At 33.3% G+C, this 27,181-nt stretch overlaps 1 pseudogene; it reads left to right on the top strand.

Moving 5' to 3' along the window:
- The first annotated feature begins 5,417 nt into the window (after window positions 1–5,417).
- Window positions 5,418–22,975, top strand: LOC147076035 (DNA repair protein Rad1-like; annotated as a pseudogene).
- Window positions 22,976–27,181: the final 4,206 nt, after the last annotated feature.

Here is a 27,181-nt window from a genome sequence, read left to right as displayed (position 1 = left end):
TTTTTAAATCGACCACATAATTATAATATCTATATGACGTGTAGGTAGTAAGTATGACGCTTTATATCATAAATTTTATTTACTTATATATAAAAGGAATCACTCGAAAAAAATATCTACCACGTCGGTACTTAATAATCATTACCATAAGTGGATACTAATACCAAAAGCTATTTGAAATAATATTGGTATTGTTTCGAATTATCAAAACAAGTAGGTACCTACACAAACTGATATGGTAAATAAAACCAATACGTACATATTCTCGACATTTACATTAACAATAGGCAGCCCCATGGCCCCCACATCCTAAAACGGCCCCCCCCATTCCGTTTATCATTATTTCATTCCGTTTGATATTCAATGCAAGAAAGCATCTCTGCTACATTTATATTATTAAATGAATGTTTTGAGTATTTACAGTCTATATCGTATAAATGTACAATGTACGTACTTTAGTATGGTACAAGTCGGTTATGTGGAATACAGCAGCAAACACATTTTGAAAATAGCCGATCATCGAATCAATGATCGAATCATAATCAATACCTACACATCAAATTTAAGACAAATCAAAGACCCGCCACACATGGTGCACACTAACCTTTGTCAGTCATACGTATTTGTTTTCATTGAAATAAGACTACAATTTACAGAGTATGGTGTTTGTTAGTATTTAAAATTCAATTAATGTCTGTGAATACCATAATAGATAATTCAAAATATATGATTAGTCAAAAAATACTCGTTTATCTATAAAATATTTAAAATTATGCAATCAAATCATAGATAACTTTGGATATTTTATATATCGAATAATATGTTTTATTTATTATACCTACATAGTATGAATTAGGCAGGGCTTAATGAATTTAAAAAAAATGAACCAACAATATTATGTGTAATTTGTATTCTTAATTCAACGAAAACAAATAAGTATAAATGAAAAAGTGTACAAAATTTTATCGTTTCGCCCAAAGTATACCAAAACTATTATGGCTTAACAACTAACCGACACCATCTGTATAATCAAGCCTTAATTCAATAAAAACAAATACGCATAACCAACAAAGTTTAATGTGCACTATTTATGGCGGATCTTAACAGCGTACCTCCACCCTTCGCTACTGGTATGTATTGATTTATTCAATGATTGAAACTAAAATTATTGAGGTCAGTGAGGCTGGAAATGGTGTGAATTCGAGTGGTTTATTTGATGAGATTTCTAGCATTGTTTCACAATGTTATTGTTTGGGAGTCACACTCCAGAAACATCTATTCTCTGCTTAGAAAATAAAACAGTGTTTATTCCCTTTTTAAAATAACAGTGTTAATAATTAATAACATATATAACATACATAATAATATTTCCTCATGAATGAGTCCATTTGCATCAAAGTTACATAGTTTTTTATTTTCGTTCTTTTAAAATCTTCTGCTAGACAATTTATTAATTGTATCTGCTAGATGAAGGCCTTTCAAAGCTGATTTCGTCCCTCTTTGTCCTGTATGTTGCTTTGTTACAGTGAGAGTTTTTTTTTTTTTTTACTGAAGACATGTTTCACTTATGTATTTGTTTACGGGAGTACAAACTGGTTGAACCTTACATTCTAGGCACATTTAGAGATCACATTTGACAGTTTTGATTGACCGTTAAATGCACTTCTGGTTTCAATCTTTGTCAGTATTGAGCAATTTTATATCTACATCGACACTAGTCCAAGGAAGATTAATAAACTTTTATATTAAAATACATTATCTAAATCACAGGTTCTCAAACTTATTTCGACCACCGCCAACTTTGAGATTTTAAAAAAAATTAGTGCCTTCCATATTTTTTACATTACCATCTGTTGCGTATCTTATTGCAAATACAATTTTTAAACATGCATTATTATACGGATAGGATGGATAGGGTGTGACCCATATCCTATTTCTGAAATCAAAGAATGTTTCAATGAGAGGAAATAAAACTCATACTTAATCATATTTAGAAGTATTTTTATTAACATTATGGGGGGGGGGGACATGCTCAGTATAAGTCAAAAAGCAGCTTTTGTTCTATTTTCAAAGCATGATCCTTGACATTCCTTAAACGTTATAGATAATCTATTTATATAATTTTGAAGCCTTATTATCCTTTATATTTATTTTAAACATTTGATGACTGCATAAAGTAGTTTTATTACATAAAATAGTATCCTTTTAAACCTCTCGCTCTAATCTTTTAGAATATAGTCATATTTCAGTACATAAATGTGCAGTGGTGTTAAGATTTTTTACATTCATTAATTTTTAAACGCATTTATAATACAATCAGTATAATTTATGTCAACATTATTATAGTGAAATATTTAGTAAAAAAAAATATATTGATAATCTCTGTGATCCCAAATTTGACAAGAATTAGGCATTTTATTATTCAGAAAATGGGCAAGATTAACACATTTGAAGATAATTCTAAAAATACTAATTGTAAGCTATGTCTTTGACCATTCAAGTGTGATAAACATCCTACGAATAATGATTGCTTTATAATAATTATTGACCTAAGAATAAGGTAGTGTTTTTTTGAAATACGCCATTTATTTGGCATTCCCCAGTGGTTAAGCTACAACATACGGCTGTAGCCATAAATTTACAAACTATAATTGAAGTAGGGAGTAAAATGATGTTAACGCGCGTTAAAAAAATCTTAACACCACTGCACATTTATGTACTGAAATATGGCTATATTCTAAAACACAGAGCGAGAGGTTTAAAAGAATACTATTTTATGTAATAAAAATACTTTATGCAGTCATCAAATGTTTAAAATAAATATAAAGGATAATAAGGCTTCAAAATTATATAAATAGATTATCTACAACGTTTAAGGAATGTCCAGGATCATGCTTTGAAAATAGAAAAAAGCTCCATTTTGACCCACGCTGAGCACGTCCGCCCTTAAAAGAAGGCTTTGAATTTAAAACTTATCTAATGTGACAGATAAATCTGATGCATTTCGACAAGTTTGTTAATAGCAGGCTCGAATTCACTTAAAAACAGCCGTAAGTCGCGTTCCGTAACTTGCAGCCAATTTCTCTTTTTAGTTAGCTAGGTTGCTACAGCATCAAATCCACGTTCACACAAATACGACGATTTGAATCAGAAATCGTTCAAATGCCGTTGCCCCTCTAGATTTCCTTAACGCCCCTTAATTTTCTTTGAGCCTTCTACTGCCCCCCTGAAAGCCTTCAGCGCCCACAAGGGGGCGTTATCGTCCACTTTGAGAAAGGCTGGTCTAAATACTTAAAATTATAATGTATTTAAAAAGAATAAATATCTATTCCTTAAATATATATTTTTTAATAATAAACATTGTGAATTCAATAATTATAGGAATACAATATACACAATAAAATTGAATGTAAATCATAATAGTGGTATCGTATAGAATATGGTGAAAATTAAAGATTATAAAAAGTACCGTTATAAATTAGAGGTGTTCTTGGATACCTCACCTATATTCTATGTCACTGTATTTCCTTTTTGGATGTTTATGATTATTTGCTGTCTAACGTGCTCTTCTTGGGCGCATCAATAAGAATAAGTGCATCAATTTCTGGATATTTCTGTTTCAGGGCGTGGTTGGCACATCCAGCAAGAGACGAATATTCTATAAGCGGAAGTGTGGGCTTATACGAGAACAATCCAGGATTACAGGTAATATTTTTTACTTTTTCTTAGCGTCACATTTACACCTTGACCATCCTTATGTGCCCCCACTGGTGTTATAAAACCATTTATACACATTTGCACAACACTACTGCAGTGGCGTACTTTGGCAAGTGGGCGTGCTGTATAGTATACAAAATAAATTGTATTAATTCTTGAAGAGGTTTCTCTGAAATGAGTTAGATTGAGTGGGATTTAATATCGAATAGTCACTAAATACACTTTTATGTGTGTTTAATCGGCTGTATTTTTTTATTGAAGTTATACTTCTTTAGGCGCGTTTGGGAAATCAGATCAGTGTATTTTTGGAGTGTGACATGTAACACATTATTTATTTTTTCACACGAAAAAAAACGCACTCAATTGGATTCCAACCACCGATTGTTCGGTTATCAGCCGAACGCACTACCTTTACTTTTGATTATACAGTATAATATTATAGTTTAATGGCGTTCCAATAAGTGGTCCTTTTTCTTGAGTGTGTAATTTAACAAGATAAGAGCTAGTCAAAGAATCTAGTTTATCACAAGTTTTGTTTTTGTTTTGTTACGCCAAAGAAGTATAACTTCTAACGCGCGTACATAAGTACACACTGATTTTTTTTACAACAGATTAAATTAGGTACTAAATTGTAACATTTGCTTGTTGTTTTTTTTTTTTTGTAATTAAACCAATTTATAAACTAAGTTTATTAACTAAATATTAAACATTAAATCACTTCACACAACCAGTTGTTCAGTGAGGCAGAAATTCTTGAATGGCTTTGGATTCCTAGCTTTCCCTATGACCAAAAGCTTCATTTTGTGTGTCCAGTTTGCATTGGAGCATGGCAAAATTATTGTAATGCGGTCCTTGGGCACTTTCCAACCTGGTACATTACGTTCTTCGCGATGAACGTACATTTTACTAAGGAGAAGTTTCCAAAATAAACCCGTCTCATCTGCGTTGTATACTTGTACGTGGCGGACTACTGAATTTGACAATCGAATACCGGCGAATTATAGAGTTTGATTTTTGCTTTCAACTAGTAAAAATAACGGCGGATTACAGTAGTTGTCAGATAATCGAGCGGTGGATTACTGAGAGTGTACTGTAATTCGACCTCTACTTATCTACCTATTTTCTTCTGTTTTTCCATTTTATTACAGTTTTGATCTTTACTATGCAGTCATCTATTTCCGATATATTATATCGGAGTGAATTGTGATACGGCCAACTGCATACGTATAAATTTCCCAATGGTGTGTAGAAGCTAATTTAAAAATAGAATCTTGTCAAATTTTTTATAAAACTTATTAAGTAATTTGGATTTGTTTCATTTTTTTTTCAGTATCTGATGACGATGTCCTTCTGTTCTATTTAACATTCGCAAGCATATTTGAACGCGCGTGCGAGATCATTGATAGACCCGACGCAATCACTGTTTATTCGCTAGAAGACAGCCTACGTATCGCTGCCGAAATCAAGGGACACTCGGACCAAAGATAAACAACTGTCTGTGTCCCGCGCTTCAATACAAAGTATTGCCGTCTGCACTCGCCTAGAGTATTTCGCGGGTGCTTAGGAAGTGCGTGGAGCAGAGCGTTACGCAGATCCAGTACGGTACCATAACGAATTCTATATATGCAATTGATGATTTGCTTCAGAATTAAATAAAACACTGATAATAATAATAGACAATTAATTTATAAAACATCAAGATGGTGTTTGATACGCAAGATGAATTTCTGGGAGGTCCTGAATACATTTTTACTCCGCTTCTCAACAATGTGAAGATGCTCTACTCTGTTCTGAAGGCCATCAATTTTCAAGAGGTCAGTAAATATTCAATATTATATTACAGTCGAACTTGGTTATTACGAGGAAGATGGGACTGACTGAATTTGCTCATTGTAAGCATTACTCCTTATATTAGAGAATAGTTATTTTTAAATGAGGGGTCACATTACACAAAAAGTAAAAAAAAGTCACAAGTTCACAAACCTTGGATTTTTTACTTATTTCAACAATTTTGTCAGCGAAAACACCATTTAGGTAGCTAATTAGACACTAATGTCATAAACGTAATGCAATCCCGGCGGCACCATGTCAGGTCATATTTTATTGTTTATAAGTTGCTCATTATAACAGTGAACCAAAATGTCAACATAGTTTCCTCATTACATCCGAGATCTTGCGATATCCGAGATCGTAATAACCGAGTTCGACTGTATATTAAATGGGCAGTTTTCATGTGTATATTGATCAGGATTCAAACATTAAACTGCTTTATATGAAAGAATATAGGTTACTTAGGAATTTGAGCTACCTTGGAGTATATTCTATGGACCGTGTATTATATGTCATTATTATTTTCATAAAAACAAAGGTTGGACTAATTAATGGGTATAAATTATTGTTCCTCGTAGAAAAAGTTTTAATACAATCTCCAACCTGTGGAGGACCATTTGCTCCGCTTAGGATCTATCATGGCAATTTATTTTTACTGTCCTTTGAACAAAACTTATCAATATTTTTTTCGGGAATAGAAATAAATGATCATTTGTGAATGAAACCTCATCTGCCGAATGTTGAATATAAGAGGGGTAGGCTCCTGCGTGTGACTGTAAGTATGTGCGATTCTCGAGTGTGGAGAAATTTAAATATGTGTTAGAGAATATCATGTTATTTATTTTCAATGCATTAAAGTCGTGTCACGTAAATGAAACTGTATATTAGTAATATTTGAGGACATTCGCGTTTTATGGCCGGATTGTCATAAAATAATAAACCGAATCTGGCTTCAAACCGTTTCACATTTTTGTCATATTTAAGTTGAAATTTTACTCAACTTAGTCACCAATGCCCTCGTATTTGTTCAATTTTCAACACTCATTTTAAAGATAAATTTGGTATTTAGTGAAGAATTAGGACTATCATGGAAGGTTGGCCGTTCAGCAAAATGCACTAGAACCTCGATTTTATTATTATGAACTTAACTATGTAACGTTATACCATCGTGTTGCTTCTCAGTATGACTACCAAATTTAAACACATTATAGTAAACCATATTTTCTACTAAAATAACTAAAAATGTATACCACCAACTTTATTTTTAACACAAAAACAATAAATTTCAGCAACACAAGCTCGCAGTTTTTAAATGAATGTAATCAGTTAAATCTATATTTACTGGCGACGTTTACAAAGAATATAATTCAGCCTTAGAAATTCTACCTTACTCTAACGCATTATGCGGAGCTATAAGCATGCTGAATGCTTACTCACTCGCACTTATGGTTCGTTTTTGTTCAGGCCTTGATTCCAATTTTAGAAGATAAAAAATACTAATAAAATTACATCCATTTTTCATCAGGATCAATTTTAAGTAGGATGTTCATTGCTTTGAAATATGCGGTTATATTTTTAGAAATTTTTCCATTACATCCTATTACAAAAATAAATTTATTTCTCTGATGCCAGAATACTGTTCAGTGGTTTCCAAACTTTTATGTTACTACGCCTCCCTTTAAAAAAAAACTAATCTCGGCGCCTCCCCCCCTTTTGTTTCATTAAATAATACAGACACCTTTTCAAATAGTCAAGAATGTACTAATACAAAAATGAAATAATTACAAGATAAAAAGAACTTTTTATAAACAACGTTTTTAAATTTTCTGTTGAATCATATAAACTTGACTTGACTATCTTACACGATCAAAAAAAATTGTACTTGATAAAAATAATACTGAAATGTCATTTTGATATGTCATATTGATTTCCATAGTAACGCACGTATATATTAATAATTTAGTTGCTAGAACCCCAGACCCATAGCAACCAATAATAGTGGATTGGATTACGGATTTCTTCCGAAATAACTTTTCATACAAAACAGAATTAACTGAAAATGAATTCAATTCTACTTAAAGATGGCTAAAAGTATTAAAAGAACGCATTGGCATCGTGTTCTGATATATTCTAAAAGTTTCAAATGTCTAGCTAGTCGGGAAGTTAGTTAAAACTCGATTGCAAGATTTGTACTAAATAAACAACCACCGGCCAAATAAGAATACGACTTAATAAAAACGTAAAAAGATAATTATAAAAATAAACAATGTTTTACTAACTACCTATATTATATGAATTTTTAAATTAATTTGTTTTTCGTGCGATGAATGTGCTTGTTCATTAGCACAATCAATTTCAATAGTAGTCAATCCAAATTCATCTTCGTTGACAAATGGATTCTATCGTGGGCCCCACATCCTGAAGCAGGCAGCCAGGCCAGGATCTTTGGCGGGCCCACCTACCTATCGCTGAGGTTAAGGGCAGTGTGGTGCACTAATGTGTACCTAAATTATATACGGGAGTTATCATTTAAGTATATCATTTTTACTATTAATGAAATAATGTGAAAAGTGCATTAGAAAATTAACCAAGAACTTGGTAAATAGATTTTTGTTTGTTTCAATATATCTGGTGCAGAAATCATTTAAAAGTTGAAACATGGCGAACTTATTTTTTCGAAAGCTCCATTTTTTTATGAATACCTTCACTTTGTCTTTTTAATTCAGTGAAAGCATTAGTGGTCCTTTCATTGATTTATATTTATAACAAATTTGCCTCAAATTCCAACATTACGATTTGACCCTTTTATTTTATTTTATCACGAGATAGCCAGCGCGCTTTACAACAGTATTGAACTGAGCTATTATAAAATTAGTTTCCATATTTTCAGACAGGTTTGCAAACAACCTTTTATAGGACTGTTTTTTATGTAGTTTATAACTAGTGGCCGTTTTATAAACTATGTATTTGCAAACTGCAAGCCTGTGGCTACATTAATTGTGTTAAAATTTTCGCGCCTCCCAGTTTGGAAATCGCTGGTTTATGCCGTTAACACTACAATAATTATTTTTTTAATCCTCTACAGTGGGCCACGTTCTGTGCTTCGCAACAAGGCCTCAAGTTCACGGTCGAGCAGAGCAAGTGCGTGCAGGCCTCCGCGTACATCTCTGTGGCCAACTTCAGCCAGTACCGAGTGCCAACCTGACAGTGCTAACGGAATGTCTCAACATCTTCGGATCGTCCGAGGACTGCAGTCTCAAGATGTACTACAAGGGCAATGGGGGACCTCTCTTCCTTTTGTAAGTCTTCTTCACCGATTCTTTGGCATATGATTTAACCAAGAAAGATTTCAATTTATTTACATGTGTGAACATATATCAAGATAGAAGTTTTAAACATTCGACATTATATGAAACAATATACTTAACTGAAAATAAGTTATCTTACATTGGTGCAATTAGTGAGGTTATACGGAGTATACAATCCAAAATTTGGGCAAAAATGAATCATGTTTGGCGATATTTTTGATTGGACTCTATTATTTGAGGAAGCTGTAGTTTTGTGGAGAATAGAGAACACACGGATGTATTCTAGGCACTAATATTTTCATGATTGACTGCTGGGTTACAGGAGCGCTTCCGGTGGATACCGGATCACTCACTCGTACACTTGGTTTGATTTTTGTTATGTTTATCGCTTTCGCGAAGAGTCACCCTGCACTCGTTTCTGCCAATTGTTAATGAGTTTATCTTCTTCGTCGTGTTGGGTCTTCACTAGCTACAATGTGTCGCTCCAGAAGTTACCAAAAGCAACATCATTTTTCGCGGCTTGTAGGATCTCGTCGAAGTTGTAGCTTCAAGCCTTGCATGAAAATAGGTGCTCCATGCTTTGCATTTCACCTCACTCGCTGGTTTGATCATCAAAGAACCCCCATTTCACCATGTCTCGGGTGCGCCTTACCATGGTTCTCAGTCTGTTCTGAGACTGGCTCCAGGTGGGATATGATGCTCTTCTGGCTTTACCCAAGTTTCGAGGCCCTCAGATGCTAGGTTTGCCTCCCATGCGGATAGTCTATCATCTACGGGTGGGACCGTGTCCCCCATAAGGGGGGGACTGACAGGGCTCTAGCCTGGGGGCCCGGGCTTTGGGAGGGCCCGGCCTGGTGGATTGATCAAATAAGTGAGATAAATATACGTTATAAATAAGAGTTAATAGTTTTAAAAAAAAGTCGCCATTATCGTTCATGATCGGACATTAACATTTTAATTTATATAATTGTGCGATGTAATTTTTAATAGTGTGTGTGGATACTCGACAACTCCATAATTAAAGTAGATGTAATAAAAATCGCTAATAATACACTGTAAAAGTACCTTTAATTTGACCTAAAACACAATTTGAAAAACGTTAATATAGTGCGTGACACTGCTTTTAACTTAACCGATAGGTAGGGGGGCCGCCACAGATCTTAGCCTGAGGGCCCGCTTTAGGATGTGGGGGCCATGGGTGGGACAGTCAATGGTATAGATGTCGCCATAAAGTTTTTCTGGAAAAAACATGCAATGAGTTTATGATTGAAAACTGTAAACGCGGCGGCGGTTGAATTGTAACTAAACAATTATTGGTGATGTGTCTTTTGACATTAACAATTGGAGGGGTTTATGGTCGGGAATGTTTGGTAAAAGTTTTATGACAATATTGGCGCAAACAATGTTTATTTTAAATTTTGCATAAATAGTCGAAAGTCCCTTTTCAAAAAAAAGAATATAAATGCCAATCTACATGCTAAGTAAATCTTGTTTGTTTAGGTTGGAACCTCTGACCGGTGACTATGTGGTGACTGACTGTGAAATAAAAACGCAAGAAGCGAATGAGTTGATGTACTTCAAAGGGGACGAGGACGTGTCAGAGCAAGCCACTCAGCTGGTGAAAGGACCACAGCTGCTGGCCGTGCTCAGCGACCTGGAGAAGTCTTCCGAGGTCATCCAGATGCGAATATCTTCTGACTATCTGCATTTCACCTTTACCACGGTTGGGCCTCAGGTAAGAGATATTTTAATTCATCTAATTCAGGAATCGGGGAATGAGGTAAAAATTTGATTGCCCAAAACAATGCAAATTGACGTCTACTATATAGGTATTGGAAATATGTATCTGTCCAACTTTTAAAGTTGTACGTGTCATGTGAAAATGACTGAGATGCTGCTGCCTTTTGCAAATAACCTACCTACCTCTGTGTACAATATCTTTTCCCTTTGAAAACAAAGAACAGAAATCGCTAGATCTCGAAGACACATCCGAGTTGCAACACATTAAAACCAAAAACTATACATATTAATATTACTGTATCAATGTAGTTTTTATCAGACACTATTCTTCAAAAGCCTGGAGTGAGATGTTTCTGGAGTTTATAATATCTAGTTTTGTGAAAAATTGATGACGCCCTACAGAATATATTAGTATTAACATTGATGATAATTTTGTCTCGTTTCCTTGATATCGGACACATTGCACAGTTTTTTCTGCGAGGTCGGCGAAGTCGTCAACCTTCTTTATAAGTTCTCTCACCTCCAGGTCATCATGAGGGCCCTCGGTGGCTTCCCAGGTTTGTAATTGTACTTCGATCTACTTCAGTGGCGAAGGGTGGAGGTAGGCTGTTAAAATCTGACATAAATAGTGCACACTAAATTTTGTCAGTCATATGTATGTTTTCATTACCACAAATTGCAAATAGTGTTGGTCTTAGACTATAGATACATCTAGACGCCACCCGTTGCATTGCTAAATGAAGCCGCGTGCCTTGCGTTTGGTTTGTGGGCGAGCGAACGCATTCGTCTACAATGTTCGAGACCATAGACCATTTCGCTAGTGCTCGCCCAAAGTGCTCGCACTAGACGCTCTGAATAAAATATAATTTTCTATTTTTTTACGTTATATAGTATTTTTAAGCGGTCAAAATGCAACCATTAGATAAAGATATCCATAATTTAAATTATTTTAAAGAAACACTAGGTCACTGATATTAAAATGTATAATAATATACAAATAAATTATCACGAACATGTATCAACTTACCTATGAAACGTAATACCATCTTCTTGCTTATCAGTACGGCTACCACATTTTAAGACAACACACAGAACCATCTTTTCTACTTAACAAAAAATAACAATTTTAGCAACACGAGCTCGCAGGTTATCGACGCTATGTGATGCGTTTCGCCCCGATTTGCCGGCGATACTTTTGGAAACTAGCTCACACATATGTAGACCTTTTATCTTCCTCTAGCGCGTTTCGCAGAGATTGTAAGGGTGCCGAATACGGCTCAATTTACCGAGAGTACACCGCAGTGAAACGTCAGATTTTTTTACACAATACTTGAAAGCATCTAAGCGACACTTTTTGAGCATAGACAATCATCGGAAAAATTGCTATTATATGGCTTAAACGCTATTATAAGCATAGACAATAAGAACAAATATAAAAATCTTTTACAATGAATAAAATTCAAACATTTTCAATTACCTAATAAAATTCGACGTTTTCAAAAATCAGTATAGCATATTAGAGTTCGCCAATGCATTTCATAAAATGGAGTGTCTAGCATTAGTGTTGTATAGTCTAATTCACTACCGGCCTGCACAGCAACTTTCTTTCAGTTTATAAAAAAAAATGAATTATTATTTCTTTCCGATTACACTGTACGCGGATGGATTTAAGTGAAAATATTGAAAATTTTCTTCATTTAGTGGATACTACCGGCATTTATTTAATTTAATAGCTAGATTTACTTAAAGCGCATTAGATATATTTGGAAACGGAGGAACGTTCAGTAATCTACAGCTTCAACGGGTGAGCATGGTGCATAAAAAATGACACAATAAAATCAGCGCAGCACACTACACCCTCATTATAAAATAACTTAAATAACATCATTGACATACCGACACCCCCTACATAAAAGGTCAGAACTGCGTTTTTGGCTATTTTGACTTGATCGCCTTTTATTAAATAATTTTAATAAAATACAACAATGATAATTGAAAAAAAAAACAAAAATTCAATCAACTAAAAAATTAAGATTCCAGCATTAAATATTAACATTGTGGTGTCATTAAAATCGTAATAGGTACTGAAAAGTACCATTTTGCAGTTCCTACATTATACGTAGGGGTTGTCAATACTATATAGGATAGGTATTTAGCTAAACTCACATAGGTTTCATGCATACATGATTGCTAAAAATTCTGTAAAGCAATTCGGCTGTGTTCATTGGTATTAGGCGGTAGGCAGTCAATCAGATGTGGACTGATTGGTATGAAGCAGTTTTATATCCCTACTTTACAAGTGAGTCCAAACCGAATATAAACTGTACAATTTTGGTAGCTTCACTGGCAGGTATATGAGCTTGGTCCTGTTAGCCGTAACATATCCATTGGCAGAGTATACATAAATTGGATTGGACCCATTGGACCGTCCAACGGCCACAAATGCCAATTTTGTTACATTATGAAAATTTGCTGTGTCGTATAGTCAACATGAAGATCTCTTTACTTAGATTGTTTGGCAGTTTTGTGATAGCTTTTGTTATTTATTACAATTTTTAACTTTACATCTACGTGTTCCTCTCTTCCATGGGCACTTTTAACTTGAGTAATCTAAATTCAGTCAAAGCACCTAAGTCTTGTGTAACTGTTTCTGAAACATTCTCAGTCATAAAAAATACTGATGCTTCACATCAAAATGCCGGGTCCTGTGACAGGCTTGGTTAAGACCGTGTGGTTTGGTGGGGTCATTAACGTCAATGTACAATTTTCACTCATTAGGGGATCTCCAGAGGGTAGCAATAAACTCAAACCTCATTGCCTAAAAAAAATAATGGATCTGATAAAATCATGATTTTAAGTAATATATCGCACAATCAAGCAAGAGCTTATTTACAAATTTAATAGTTTTATGCATTTTTCTTTTCTTTCAAGGGACATTATATTGATTATATTGACTAAAATACAAACAATAGTATATCTACATTATTTAAGGTTGTACCTCAGTTGAGGCACGGTCTAAAAAGATCGTGGCTAGGCGATGCGCGGATTGCGGGTACAAATGACGCGTGCCAAACGAAATATAATTTGTCATATAAATCCAACATACGTCCATTTTATGTTATGTTTATTGTTCTATTAGTAACAATAATAATATATTCATTGACATGTTTTCTTTTTAAAGTAAATGGGTAACGTTTTTAGTCATCTTTACCCGATTTAAGAATTTATACGCCCGTCGCCATCACGAAACAAAGTGACGTGTTTCCAGCTCGACGTTCTCTTTCAGAATGCGAGCGAGTCCAAAATTTCGTCGCGCCTATAGTTGAAAATTATTTGCCATTTCACTTTATTTTACTTTTACCACAATAACTAATTAAATTAATATTTACCTATGACATTACTGTATGTACTTAAGTCTTCTAGTTACTCCAGTTCTTATCTGAAGTCCTGCACATCTCCAGTTGGTAGTTTCTCAACGGCGAATGTGGCACAGTCGTAACTGCGGAACATGTAATGGTCTGTCCCACTCATTGCATCCAACTGAACCATCAATGATATGTTTAAAGCCCAGGTGTGGTTGGGAAGAGTTTAGGCGCATCTCTCGCACATACACAACATAAGAAGAAGACCTAAGTCTTACCACTCTGAAGGATGCTGAACGTTTCTCCGTTTCCGAAAATAATAATGCACCTTAACTAAATGTAGCTACCTACCTTGATGCTTCATTATGAGGTCCTAAATACATTCTGCAATCTGCAGTATTGGTACAGGTGTACATATCTGATGCCCTGGTTGTTGGAATCAACTTCAACTTTTTGTCAAGTCCATAGACAAAGTCACCGTACTCAGCGCTCGAAATGGAAAAGTTTACGAACCGGAGAACTCGACAGTTTTTTTAAGATATTTACATAATTATCAAATTTTATGCGTACTTTATAAAAATAAGTGTATTAGATTTTCTAATATATGGCGTATCTAGTTCAGACGGTCAAATTACTTTTTCCACGAGACGGAGCGATAATTTTACCGATTTCACAAACAGGAACGCCGCTCCGGTGCGCTCCGATCCATTTCGAGCCCTGACCGTACTGCAACTTTACAATACTTTTTGAAGTAAGAAAAAAAAGAATGACCAAAGTACACATTACGAATAGGTAGTAAAGATATATATACTTAGTATATTACCACGTGACCAGGTATGGACATCATCAGCAGTAGACGCTGTCTTACCTCCAATAAATTAATGTATTTCTTTTCATAAAATACAGACAAACTTTAATTTTCAACACTTTCAAATATAGGCTTTGATTGAAATTGACAAATTAATATTGGCATGTCTATAAAATCTGTTAATAGTATGAGTTATTTATTATGAAAGAAAGTTTTTTGTATTTTTGTATTGCATCTCATAAGGCAAGATAAAATGATATTTTAACAGTGGATAAATAGGTATTTAATTTATCTTGGAATCAGTTCTTTCCTGATACGTATTTGCCAATGCTCTCTATATTGGTAATAATCTAAAGAAAAACATAAATCATAGCAAATATTATCAGTTTCTCCATATATGTAGACGTATTTGCATACTATATTATAGATATTTTTATCTAATAAAACAATTTAAAAAGTCTACATATGACACAGAGAAGTAAAATTTTTAAGACTATTTCAAATTTTAAAATTATTTTATCTTGCATTTGGGATTCTTAACATTTAAATATTTCTTTAAGTACATAAATATACAAAATTGCATAAGTAATATATTTCATTGGTATGCTCAAATATTGGGGGAAAAACTATTTAATGGTAAATAAATATTACCTACAAATAACAGTTTCATTGTATTTTGTTAAATCTGATTTTTTTTTTTGAATAGATGCCTGCAATATACAGAATGTGTATTTTATCATGTATACATAATATTTTATTTAATCTATGGTTAACAATTACATAAACACCTAGTATTATATAAGTGTTTTTTGCCAGTTAATAATTGTAATTTTCCAAAAAAGTAAATCAAATGTCAAATAATTGACAACTCTATGTACATTGTTTGTTGTGTAGTATATTTATCTCTCAATACATCTGTGGATGCTGCCTAGCAGAGTGGAGGCAAGTCTTCGTAATAAAATTACACAAAACACTTATCAATTATTTTTTCTACCCATTTATGTATTTAAAAATTGATTCATTACTATATAGATGCAAGAATCTATATGATGTTCTACTGTAAAAGTATCCTTTGGAACATAAGAAGAATAAAATTATTTATGGTTGAAATAATTTTATTCAATTGTATTAATATTATATTTCTGGACCCTAGAGGTAAACTGAGTTATCAAAAACTATAACAAAATTTCGTTTTAGCCTTCTCTGAAATATTGGTGTTATTGTAATAAGCCTATTCACCTCTCGAATCCAGATATGATTTTATACACTATTGCGTTTTGTTTATCTACCTAAGTAGTTTGCATAATGTTTAAATACCTTTATGGTTTATACGTAAGTGTAATAACTAATGTTGAGTTGCTGAGGTTACATGAATTTGATTTGCGACAAATGTATAGGGCATAGGATCTTGAAACTTTTTAAATAGAAAAATAATAAATCAAAGATGTAGGAATCATTTTTTGACAATACAATATTCAACGAATATCTATAGAAATTAAATTCCACATACCTATTCATCATGATTGTGGACTTTCATGAAATTATGCAATTAAAGTATATAATCATCATATCATAATTGTATTGAATTGGTTAATTTGCTGCCTTCATAAAAGTTTTGAACATTCATTAACACCATCTATAAAATCATATTTTGATAGTTTCTATAAAGGAAAGTTTCTTTGGTATCAATAATACGCCATGCTATCTATATAGATGTTATAAAAAGTCAACAAAATCATCAGAAATTTTCGTAAGAACTATAGGTTTTACTATAATATTGTAGACATGGCACCATTCTAGCTACATTAACAACCATAAAAAGTTATCAATTTATGACTCCATTTTTATATACAAGAATTATTGTATCTTCATTTCTAAATTAATGGATATATTTGAGGGTTTTTTTAAAGTAGGTAAGTATCGGAAATGGATTTAGGTAAACGTTTTCGGTTCATTACTAAAGTTTAAAAAACAAGTTAAAATAAAATTGTATATTTTTTTCTCATTAGCCCTATAAGGTAATTATTTGGCTGTACTAGTCAAGTTAGTGAAATAAGTAAATATTGATATTATGAACAATGTGCTGAAGGGATAAAAATATAAATAAAACATCACACAATTATTTATTGCCAAAGCCATTCTTTTCTGACATTCCACATAATGTGAATAGTCAATCAAAATTATTTTAAATGAAAAATAGTAGAATTATTTACTTGCTTCCTTAAATCACTTTATCAGTATGTCATAATATTATACTGTATTAGTTCAAGATTACACAATCAAGTAAAATTTAACTGGGTTTTGAATGAAAAAAATATTATTTTATTTAAACTTTTATTTTTGTCTATGTGTAATGAACATTCTGATGGTATCCTAAGTCACAGGATATTAAACCTGCTTTTCATGTTAATTTCACTTTGTAATGGTGGCATTTAATGTAAGGAAATATCAAGAACACAAATACTTAGGTATATTAAAGTGATCGCCTTTTCATTGTCCAACAATAGCTGTTAAGTAATGCATTTAGTAAACACATTACTTCCCTATACTTATAACATACAACATATTGTTAGATTTATTTAAATAGGGGAATAAAGGGCCTATGGTAACATTAAAAATTGCATATATTTAAATAAAGTTGCAATGAAGTACATATTATTATATCCTATTATTATATTTTGCTATGGTTATTTATTTCTTATAATAGGTTACCATACAATGAATGACACTACATATTACTATTATTAGATAAGATTTTATAATACATAATAATTAGATATGAATTTATTGGTTTACATAAATAATATTATTATATATTACTTAAGCCTTTTTTATAATTTATTGTTTATTTCTCTTTTGGCATAGGTATTATTAATTAGACTGCATTATGCATGTACAGATAAATGGAATAATTGGTTTTTATTAAATATGTTATGTAATCTGTGCAATGAATTTAGAATTCTCAATGGAACATGTATGCATCATATTTTTGGATGGTTAAATAATTAAATTAAATTATCACCTACGATGGCCGCGCGGCTTAAGCGTCGGCCTATAGTGTCGTGGGTCCCAGGTTCGAATCCTGGGTCTGACAAATATACATATTGTTTTTCAATTTGTGTTTGAATCAGAGTATGGACCTAATAGGTTGAGCAAGTGGCTGACATCCGTTTCTCGTAAAAACAAAATCTGTTAATACAAACCTCCACCCTGTGCAGGCCCATATGATCTTATTAGGATCGGACATGGTCGGAAAAAATAATTATTATTCAATGAAAATGTTTATCAACAGTAAGTAGCTGTCATTAATAGCTTTATGAAGTGAACGTTTAAATGATAGAGAGAATACCACTTATGCTGAATGTAAAAATCATCAAGGAAAATCCTAGCATCTAACGATTCTAGAATATTGCCAGAATTTCTTGATAAGTACCTATATGACATTCTGATACACCAATAAAACTACATTTCGCCAAATAATTAATTGTGTTGACTATTGAGTCGAAAACCGTTGCATTTGATCGACAGATTGAAAGAGTATAGCGAATGAAAACGTACAAAACCACCTATATAGAATGAGAAATCGCTTAATCGTGAAAAACAGCATATCCGAGAATGGTGAACAAAACAAAAAGTTTCATATCTGTATCGTGTGCTCGCCACATACTCATTTTTTTTTATATAAATCATACTTACATATAACATTGTCCAATTAAGTATCATCTTTTAATTTTTCCTAAAGTGTAAATATATCTATGAAAATATTATAGCAAGAGACTATCAAGTTTGAAGCATTCATAAATGAGTTCAAAAGAAAAAATTAAAGCGAATTCACAGGAGATTTGTTAAAATAAAATGATCAAATTGTTTATAAAAATATTATATGTATTACCTAGTATCATTCAGTAATAGGGTGTCATTTTCAAAAACTGATAAGTCATCCACAAATCAATATATGCATGTGTTAAATGGCTTCGAGTGTCGAGAGTAACTGGAAGGTTTTAATATTGGCTTCTTTATGCAATTGTATTTTCAAATTACAACAATATACTCATGTGAACATAATATGAACATTTCTTTGTATATTTTTTAAATAATCAGTTTCTGTATGTCGTTGACATTTTACACATTTTTTTCGTATGATTTTGGCTGGTCTGAGATGTTATACATCATTACATATTGTGAGAAATTACACATCTAATATGTACGTATATTATGTTGGATTTTCGGTTTTTTAAGATAGAATGTAATCTGTGAAAATTTTTGAATTCATATATTATATTAAAATATAGTGAACTGTCAGTAGGTACCAAATGAATTAAATCTATTCCTTAATTATTGTAACCAGTGGCGGCTGGCCTTATAGGTCAAAAAGTCAATGACCTCCCAAAAATAAATATCTTATAATCTATATACTTACATTAAATAATGTCAATTGTCTCCTATATATTATTATCTTACGCCTTTTCCCGTTTTGGCGAGCGATTGTAACGTGACGCACACTAATGTATATGTACATGTATCTAACCACCATAAACACACACGTATCTCAACTCTCACAGTCATTCGCTGCTCGGTCAGTTTCATAAATGCCGAGATTCATATTTTTTAATAATATTTCTTTTTCTCTCATTTGTCATATGTGAGACAGAAAGAAAGCACAAAACACGCCTTTTTTCATATTGTTTTATCGCTTGCATACACAAAATTTTGGTCATTGCTGGAAACGAGATGGCTATACTATTTTCAATATGTAAAATGAAACAGAATGATATAAAACATCTAAACAAATATTTAAAGAGTTTTGTTCTGTGGTACAAGGTCTTATTTGAGCGGTAAACCTTTTTATTCTTATTTGTTATCGCTTATTATTTCAAACTGACCATTGTTCTCTGAAAGTTTCATATGTTATTAATTGTAGTTCAGTTTAAATCCAACCTTTGAGTAAAACCCATCGACTGCATTTTCTGTATTAAACCATTGTATACAAGTTACCGATTAAAATGTAATCTGCTATATTAATCATAAAGTTACCTTCTAATAAGAACAGTGGAAATATAAAAAGTGTTTATATATAAATGATCCCGCCATTCCATGACACTAGGTATTATAACTGAGATTTTATTAAATATGTTTGATTGTTTTAATCGTATGTACTTAAATAGTATTAAGTACAACAGTTATTAGGTGTATAAATGTACACACAACGTTTGGTTTTTGACCTAATTTACAAAAAAATATAACGTGTTGGGTGCAATTTCGGTTAACGATGAGTTGACAACTTGTTACTTGGACAAATTGAAAAATGGAAACTTTTTTAAGGGTAAGTAACCTACCTATAACAATTTCTACCACTTCTTTTATAATGTATAAAAAGCTAATTTGCAATACGTCTTCTAAGTATACAACGAAAAGGCAAATTAAAATAATATATTCAAAATTGACCTACTCCGTTTTCAGGCTTAAAGCCGCCAATGATTGTAACAATATTTTAATTTATTTGATATTTGTAAATAAGATGTAAATCAAATGTCCTGCATTCCCCTAAAGTTAATCAACTGCTTTTTTGTAAGAGTTATGTTTGTTACTGTAATGACAGGATATTAATTAATTAGGATCAAAGAGAATCTTTTCAAACATTCCTTCATAGCTGCTTTTGTTGTTAGTTGAAAGAGAAAGAACGTTAGCCATTAGAATAACAAAGTGTTTTTTCAAACCATATAATAAAATAAAATTTAAAAAAAAACAACCTCTAATCAACATGCATGCATGCCTGTTATTTCTTTTTGCAGCATTGAACAGAAATGAAAATATCTGCATGGGATGTTTTAATTGATATAATATTTATATATTTTTAAGATGTTGATCAAACAATTTTGTTTTGAACTCCCAACGCCGGCTGATATGTATAGCATTTAAAGTAGATATGAAACAATAAGCAAAGCCTTTTAGTACATTAAAATATCAACAAAAAAAACTATTTGTATTTGTATACATATATATATATATATATATATATATATATATAATGAAAATATTGTGCCTATTATATTTTATTATATGCTTGCATACTTTTTGCTATGCATGCATATTTAACGATTGCACGAAATAGTGCTTTGTGGAATAATTATTCTTGCATAATAATTGTATTAATATACTGAAGTAAAATTGACACACATCAAATAATCATGTTTGACACATGCATCATACAATATTACAATTTATTTTAAATCCTTGTATCATAAATATTTATGGAATTGTACTGTAATTCTCTTTGAATAAATGTGTGAAGATTTATGCTTATAATGTTTGTACTTACCCTTTTCTCCCCCATTTCCTAGTAATTAGTCTATTTTACTATTTTACTATTTTTCCAAATATCTTATTCACTCTTTCCAGAAAAACTCAACTAACATAAAATAATAATAGGTACTATCGACGGATAGAAATTGGTGCCATTCAAAAAGTTTTCTACTAAAAAGTATTATGACCTTATTTTTTGAATGGAAAAGAATGGACCTTGAGTTAATATTATCTAATACTATTGTTATCCTAAGACATTTTAGAAAACGCACTAACTGCTCAATTAAACGTTTTCAAATGTGTACTGAGGACGTATTCGATAAAGCTAGACAACACTAATATTAGAAAAGGATAAAGCATCCGTTGACCAATCACGTAGTAGAGGCGATGGTAACTGTATAACAATACTCGGCGCTCTATGGCCCTCACATTGGAGGGTATACTTCATTACGATTGTTGTATACCATGGTTTCTTGGACATTTTTTGAAAAAATACCTGTTTCTAATGAAAACTATAATATTTTTTAATGATTTCGATGCGTTTATACACAAGAAAATGAACTGCATTAATAAGTCAATTTCGCCATAAATGGAGCTTCACAAAAGTAAAACTATAGTAACGATTTTTTAATTAATACAGTTGAAATTGTAAATTATCAAAAAAAAAAAATCTCATATTGCAAGCTTCGTATTTTTCCACTAGGTTCTCTGTTGGAATATAGCAGTGTTTCCCAAACTTTCGACATCTGTGTACCCCTTCAATAATTTTCGTAACACTGAGTAGGTACCCCTCGTCAAAAAAAAATGCATATACTTTAATAACAATCAAAATATTTTTTTTTCTTTTTTAGTACCTACTGATACACCCCTGTTACAGGCGGGCTTCTCCCGGTGTAAAATAATCATTTAGTAGCTCAAGTCGAAACGTAACCCTGACCTCTAGAAACGGCTTCATAAAACATCTAATCTGATTCCTTGCTCAACCACGTAAGTATTTTTTATTCATAGGTAAAGGCCTTCGTCCGGTGTGTGAAAATCGCATATTGGGCGGAGGTGTAATTAAGATAAATTTAATTTAATTTAAAAAGTAAAAATGATGATGGATGAAAGAGATAATTTTAAGACTAAATATAAGGATTCAAAAATAATAAATTTTGCCGCGCTTGTCGGCAACGTCCAAATTTCAACGCGCCTGCGCCAGGGTGGTCCTCGTGATTCGTGAAATCAAAAAACATCACGCGATAAAATTTGGCCAATCACGAGAGTCCTTTTTGTGGAATGGCGTGGGTACGCGAAGTTTGAAAAAGAAAAAAAAAAGTTAGTAAGCGTCCCCTTTCCGATAGGATAGGACCTGCGACTATAATCGTAAAAACCCAGATATAAATTTGTGAAACTAAAAAGGATAAGAAAATATAAGACCACGTCACGAACACGAAAGACCGAGTTTTATTTATACTCCAACCGTTTAAATTTTTTTCTTTTTTTGTGAATCCGGGGTTCGATGGACACCCTGAGCTAGCCGCTGGAACCCCGGGGATCTCAATGGCGCCTTGGCAACGTGAAGCTAGAAGAATCGCATGGATTCTTCCGAACCCGCGAAATAAAATTTACGTCCGCGAACGCTAAATAAAAGTTTATGATCCAGGAGCCGGAACAACCAAGAAATGGTTAACTAAAAAGTGGACTCCGACGTGACCCTTATCAAAGAAGAAGTGCTGTCTCCAACATCAAACCGGGAGAGCCCTCCTCTGGTGTTCGAAGACAGTCCACATACGGAGCTGACCGCGCCTAGCGTCGTGCTGGAGACCGTAGCACCGGCGCGTCTCCAGTACGACGAATGGCTGCACAAATCCCACCTATGGAGACCAGATACATCATCGACGGTATCCAGCGAGGAGGGCTCGTAGAGGCCACGGCCCACTCGCGACGAAAAACGGCGAGCAAAATGCCAATTTTCCTAGGGTATCACTAACATGTCGTGTACCCTAGTCGACCACGGGATGTTCGGTGAGGAGAGAAAAAGGAAATGCGAGGCCAGGGAGCCTCACAAGAGGGCTGAAAAGGCGCGCAAGCTGAGATGAATCGAAGCTGTGCGGGCGCAGGCTCGACCACGAGGAGATGAAGCAGGACCAGTCGCCAACCCTCGAGTCAAGGGTGAACGCCGAGTTGCTGTTAGAAGTGAAATGTGTAGATTATACGAATAAAACATCCGGAAATTCTTCTAATTACGGATATAAAGTTAATTATGGACAAACTTTCTGAGCCTTGTAATCTTAAGTTCATTAGTACGAAAAATGTACATTCTAGTTTTAAAAATAACGCTCCGCAAAGTGACGCCAATTCTTTCCGTTCAAATAAAGTAAATATGAATGAATTCGAAAACATTAACATTGAAAATCGCAAACAATTTTATAAACGGGAAAGACGATATTCTACAGTAGCGCGAAACCTGTTTCAAAGTTACGCCGTGTTAATAATTTGAATCCAAAGAGAAACGAGGAAAATAGTATACGACCGTCACTATTATTTCTTTACAAATTACCAATCGTAAATTTAACACAGCGAAAACGGAACGGGAATAATAAGGCATCACTCGACGAAGTGTTAGTTGTTATGTTAAATGTTAATAATAAGTTAAAATTAGGTATAAGAGGATGAAAGTAGAGATTGTATGCTTGTGATAAAAAAAAAAACAATAATGAAAAAAAAAATAATAATAAAACGTGAGAGGCACCGCAAATCGGCGCGGCGCGCCTTTGGATTAGGATGTCGGGCGCGTAAAACGAAACAACAATTTTTTTTAAAATAAAATGGGTTTCACTAAAAATAAAGTTAATTACACAGTTTTAAGTGTACTGATTCAGAAATAAATATAATGAGAGGGTGGAATATTTCAATTTTTAATATCAATGTGATTTATACAGTCAATACAATGTTGCAAAATAATTATGGGTATTAGGGTAAAATATTAAAAGTGATAGTAAGTACCATAAGTACAATGGGAAGATTTTATATAAAATTAGTAGCTATTTAATGTATGGGGTAGGAGTAATTAATAAAGTAAATTCGAATAAATTTAAAGTAGAGGAAGTCTAATGAACGAATAAATTACTAAAGAAAGAAAGAGAATAAATACAGATGAAGACAATTTGGAAGCACAAAGGGAGCCACCTCTTGAAGTAAGCGCATCCAAAGGCTGCGTAGCCGAAAATTCATGATACCAAAGCTTGATGGTGTGGAGAGTGCGCACTCTGCTTTCTCGCGCAGGTTCATGGAGAGACTAGGGACGTGACGCCTGAAAGATATCGTGAAACAACAAGAGGTACCTCCGAAGTGTAACCATCTATAAAAAAAAGAAAGGGAAAAGGATACTTATTGTGAAAATCCATCCTAGTACCTGTGAGAAAGCCGTGCCGCCGTCAGCGAGCCTAGCCGTTGTACCGCTATACGATGCCTTGCCCACAGTAATAGGAACAGGTGGAGACACAGTATCTGTCCGTGAGGTGATACTCCAGAGACCAGCAGATGAGTGGAAAACTTTCAACAGAAGGATATCCGCTGCTCGAAACGAGCCTGGCTCAATAGTAACGCCACTACCACGCCCTGGTTGCAAAGGCAGACGACGCCAAACGAGGTACGCTCCTATTGCACCAGAAGAAGAAAAACGTAACACGAAATAATAATTCCGAACGAGGGCCAAACGTCTACAAATGTAGCCTCTCGGAATACAAAAAAACTGGACAGCCCAAGAGTCGAAGACTGCAGCTCCACGACCCCTCCGCTGACCAGTATAAAAGAACGAGAAGAATAACAAAAACATTACGAAAACAAAATAAACGCACGACATTACAGGAGAAAAATAAAATAATAATAAATTATGACAAATGATAATAAGAAAGGAAAATAAATCAAACTCTGACTTATTCAGGAGCATTGCTTTGAGCAGGAAAATAGTAATTAAAATAAATATAGAAACAATACGTAAAGTTAGTTGTTTTTTTTTTTGTTAGAATAGTTAGATTGTAGTTGAATTTTTTTTTATAAACTGTTATCATGCCATGTACTTAACGGATGAACAAGGAATTGGATGGGTGGCCGATGAGATCAGGGCGTACCTTTCGACTTTAATCCAGATGGGGCGAATTGATACACCCCTGTTACAGGCGGGCTTCTCCCGGTGTAAAATAATCATTTAGTAGCTCAAGTCGAAACGTAACCCTGACCTCTAGAAACGGCTTCATAAAACATCTAATCTGATTCCTTGCTCAACCACCTAAGTATTTTTTATTCATAGGTAAAGGCCTTCGTCCGGTGTGTGAAAATCGCATATTGGGCGGAGGTGTAATTAAGATAAATTTAATTTAATTTAAAAAGTAAAAATGATGATGGATGAAAGAGATAATTTTAAGACTAAATATAAGGATTCAAAAATAATAAATTTTGCCGCGCTTGTCGGCAACGTCCAAATTTCGACGCGCCTGCGCCAGGGTGGTCCTCGTGATTCGTGAAATCAAAAAACATCACGCGATAAAATTTGGCCAATCACGAGAGTCCTTTTTGTGGAATGGCGTGGGTACGCGAAGTTTGAAAAAGAAAAAAAAAAGTTAGTAAGCGTCCCCTTTCCGATAGGATAGGACCTGCGACTATAATCGTAAAAACCCAGATATAAATTTGTGAAACTAAAAAGGATAAGAAAATATAAGACCACGTCACGAACACGAAAGACCGAGTTTTATTTATACTCCAACCGTTTAAATTTTTTTCTTTTTTTGTGAATCCGGGGTTCGATGGACACCCTGAGCTAGCCGCTGGAACCCCGGGGATCTCACTACCTACATAAACAATATAATATTAAATGAAAAATAAAATTCATTCATAATAAAATATAAAAAAATTATACCTAAAATAAATATAAAATACAATAAAAAATAATCCAGTACATCGGCTATTTTCAAAATGTTTTGCCATAATGAGCAATAAAATTATTTATGTAAAGGAATACATAATGGCGGGCAGTTGAATGCACCAAAATGTAATCAGAAATATTATGTTATTGTTTCACAATGACATTTTGACCCTGATACAAGAATCCATCAGGGAGCAGCATTCACGGACTCTGCAGTATATGGGAGAGCAGAACGCGCTACGGGTAATGAATCTTTATTAAAATTTCTATCCATATTAATTATAGGTTTACTCAATCTTTTTAATCTCGTAGACTAGAGTAATAGAGTATACCTATTATTACGCTTTATAACGCTCTAGGATGAAAATGTTATAATATATTCTAAAAATACTTTTTTTACATACCTATCTATTTATTTAATTTATCAATACAACTGAATATCATTTGATCTAATTTTAGGACATGTGTCCGGATGTCGCCGTGACCGGCCCTTCCTTACTCCTTTTCCGCAAAAACCGTAGAACTGTCCCTGGGGTGCAACGGCCGACCATGCACTCCGGCTCCTCGGCTTCCATCTAGTGTCCAAATTATGTCGAAATCCGACTGCACGTGTGGATTTGTATAAAGAAAAACCAAAGGACGGTACAAACATACAAATATAGTCTTCAAATTATAGTGTAGATATTGGTCAGAAACAAGATTGTAATTTATTTGTAAACAATATTTACATTACAACTATACATAATATCAGGGGCGGCTCTACCTTAAGGGTTCGTAGGGACCATCCCCACATCGTTATGTCAAAAATACACGTTCGATATTTTATCACTGTCATAATATACATAGGTACTTTATTAGATGATTAAATTAACTATTTAATTTATTTTATCATACTGGGGAGCGAATCAAATGACCCCATGGTATTACTTAAGTTAATATTTTTAAGCACGCTTTTTAGATGTGATTAATAGACGACTCAGATAATCATTTTATTTATTCCGAAAAATTACTCATTTTCTCATTATTTTACATATTATTATAAGCATCTTGGTATATAATGTATAATGTGAGAAAGTAGGTAGGTACGAGGGTGGGTCAATAATTCATTAGAAAAAAGCATTAAAACAGTTTTTATTTTTGTTTTTTTTTTTATTTCTCAACATAATCTCCTCGGAGCTCAATACACTTGGTAAGACGTTTCTCAATT

This window comes from Rhyacophila brunnea, unplaced genomic scaffold (assembly GCF_057557595.1).
Source record: "Rhyacophila brunnea isolate RB1 unplaced genomic scaffold, BYU_Rbru_1.0 scaffold_134, whole genome shotgun sequence".
Taxonomy (NCBI): domain Eukaryota; kingdom Metazoa; phylum Arthropoda; class Insecta; order Trichoptera; family Rhyacophilidae; genus Rhyacophila; species Rhyacophila brunnea.
The sequence above is the reverse complement of the archived record's forward strand: the minus strand, read 5'-3'. Positions and strand labels throughout refer to the sequence as shown.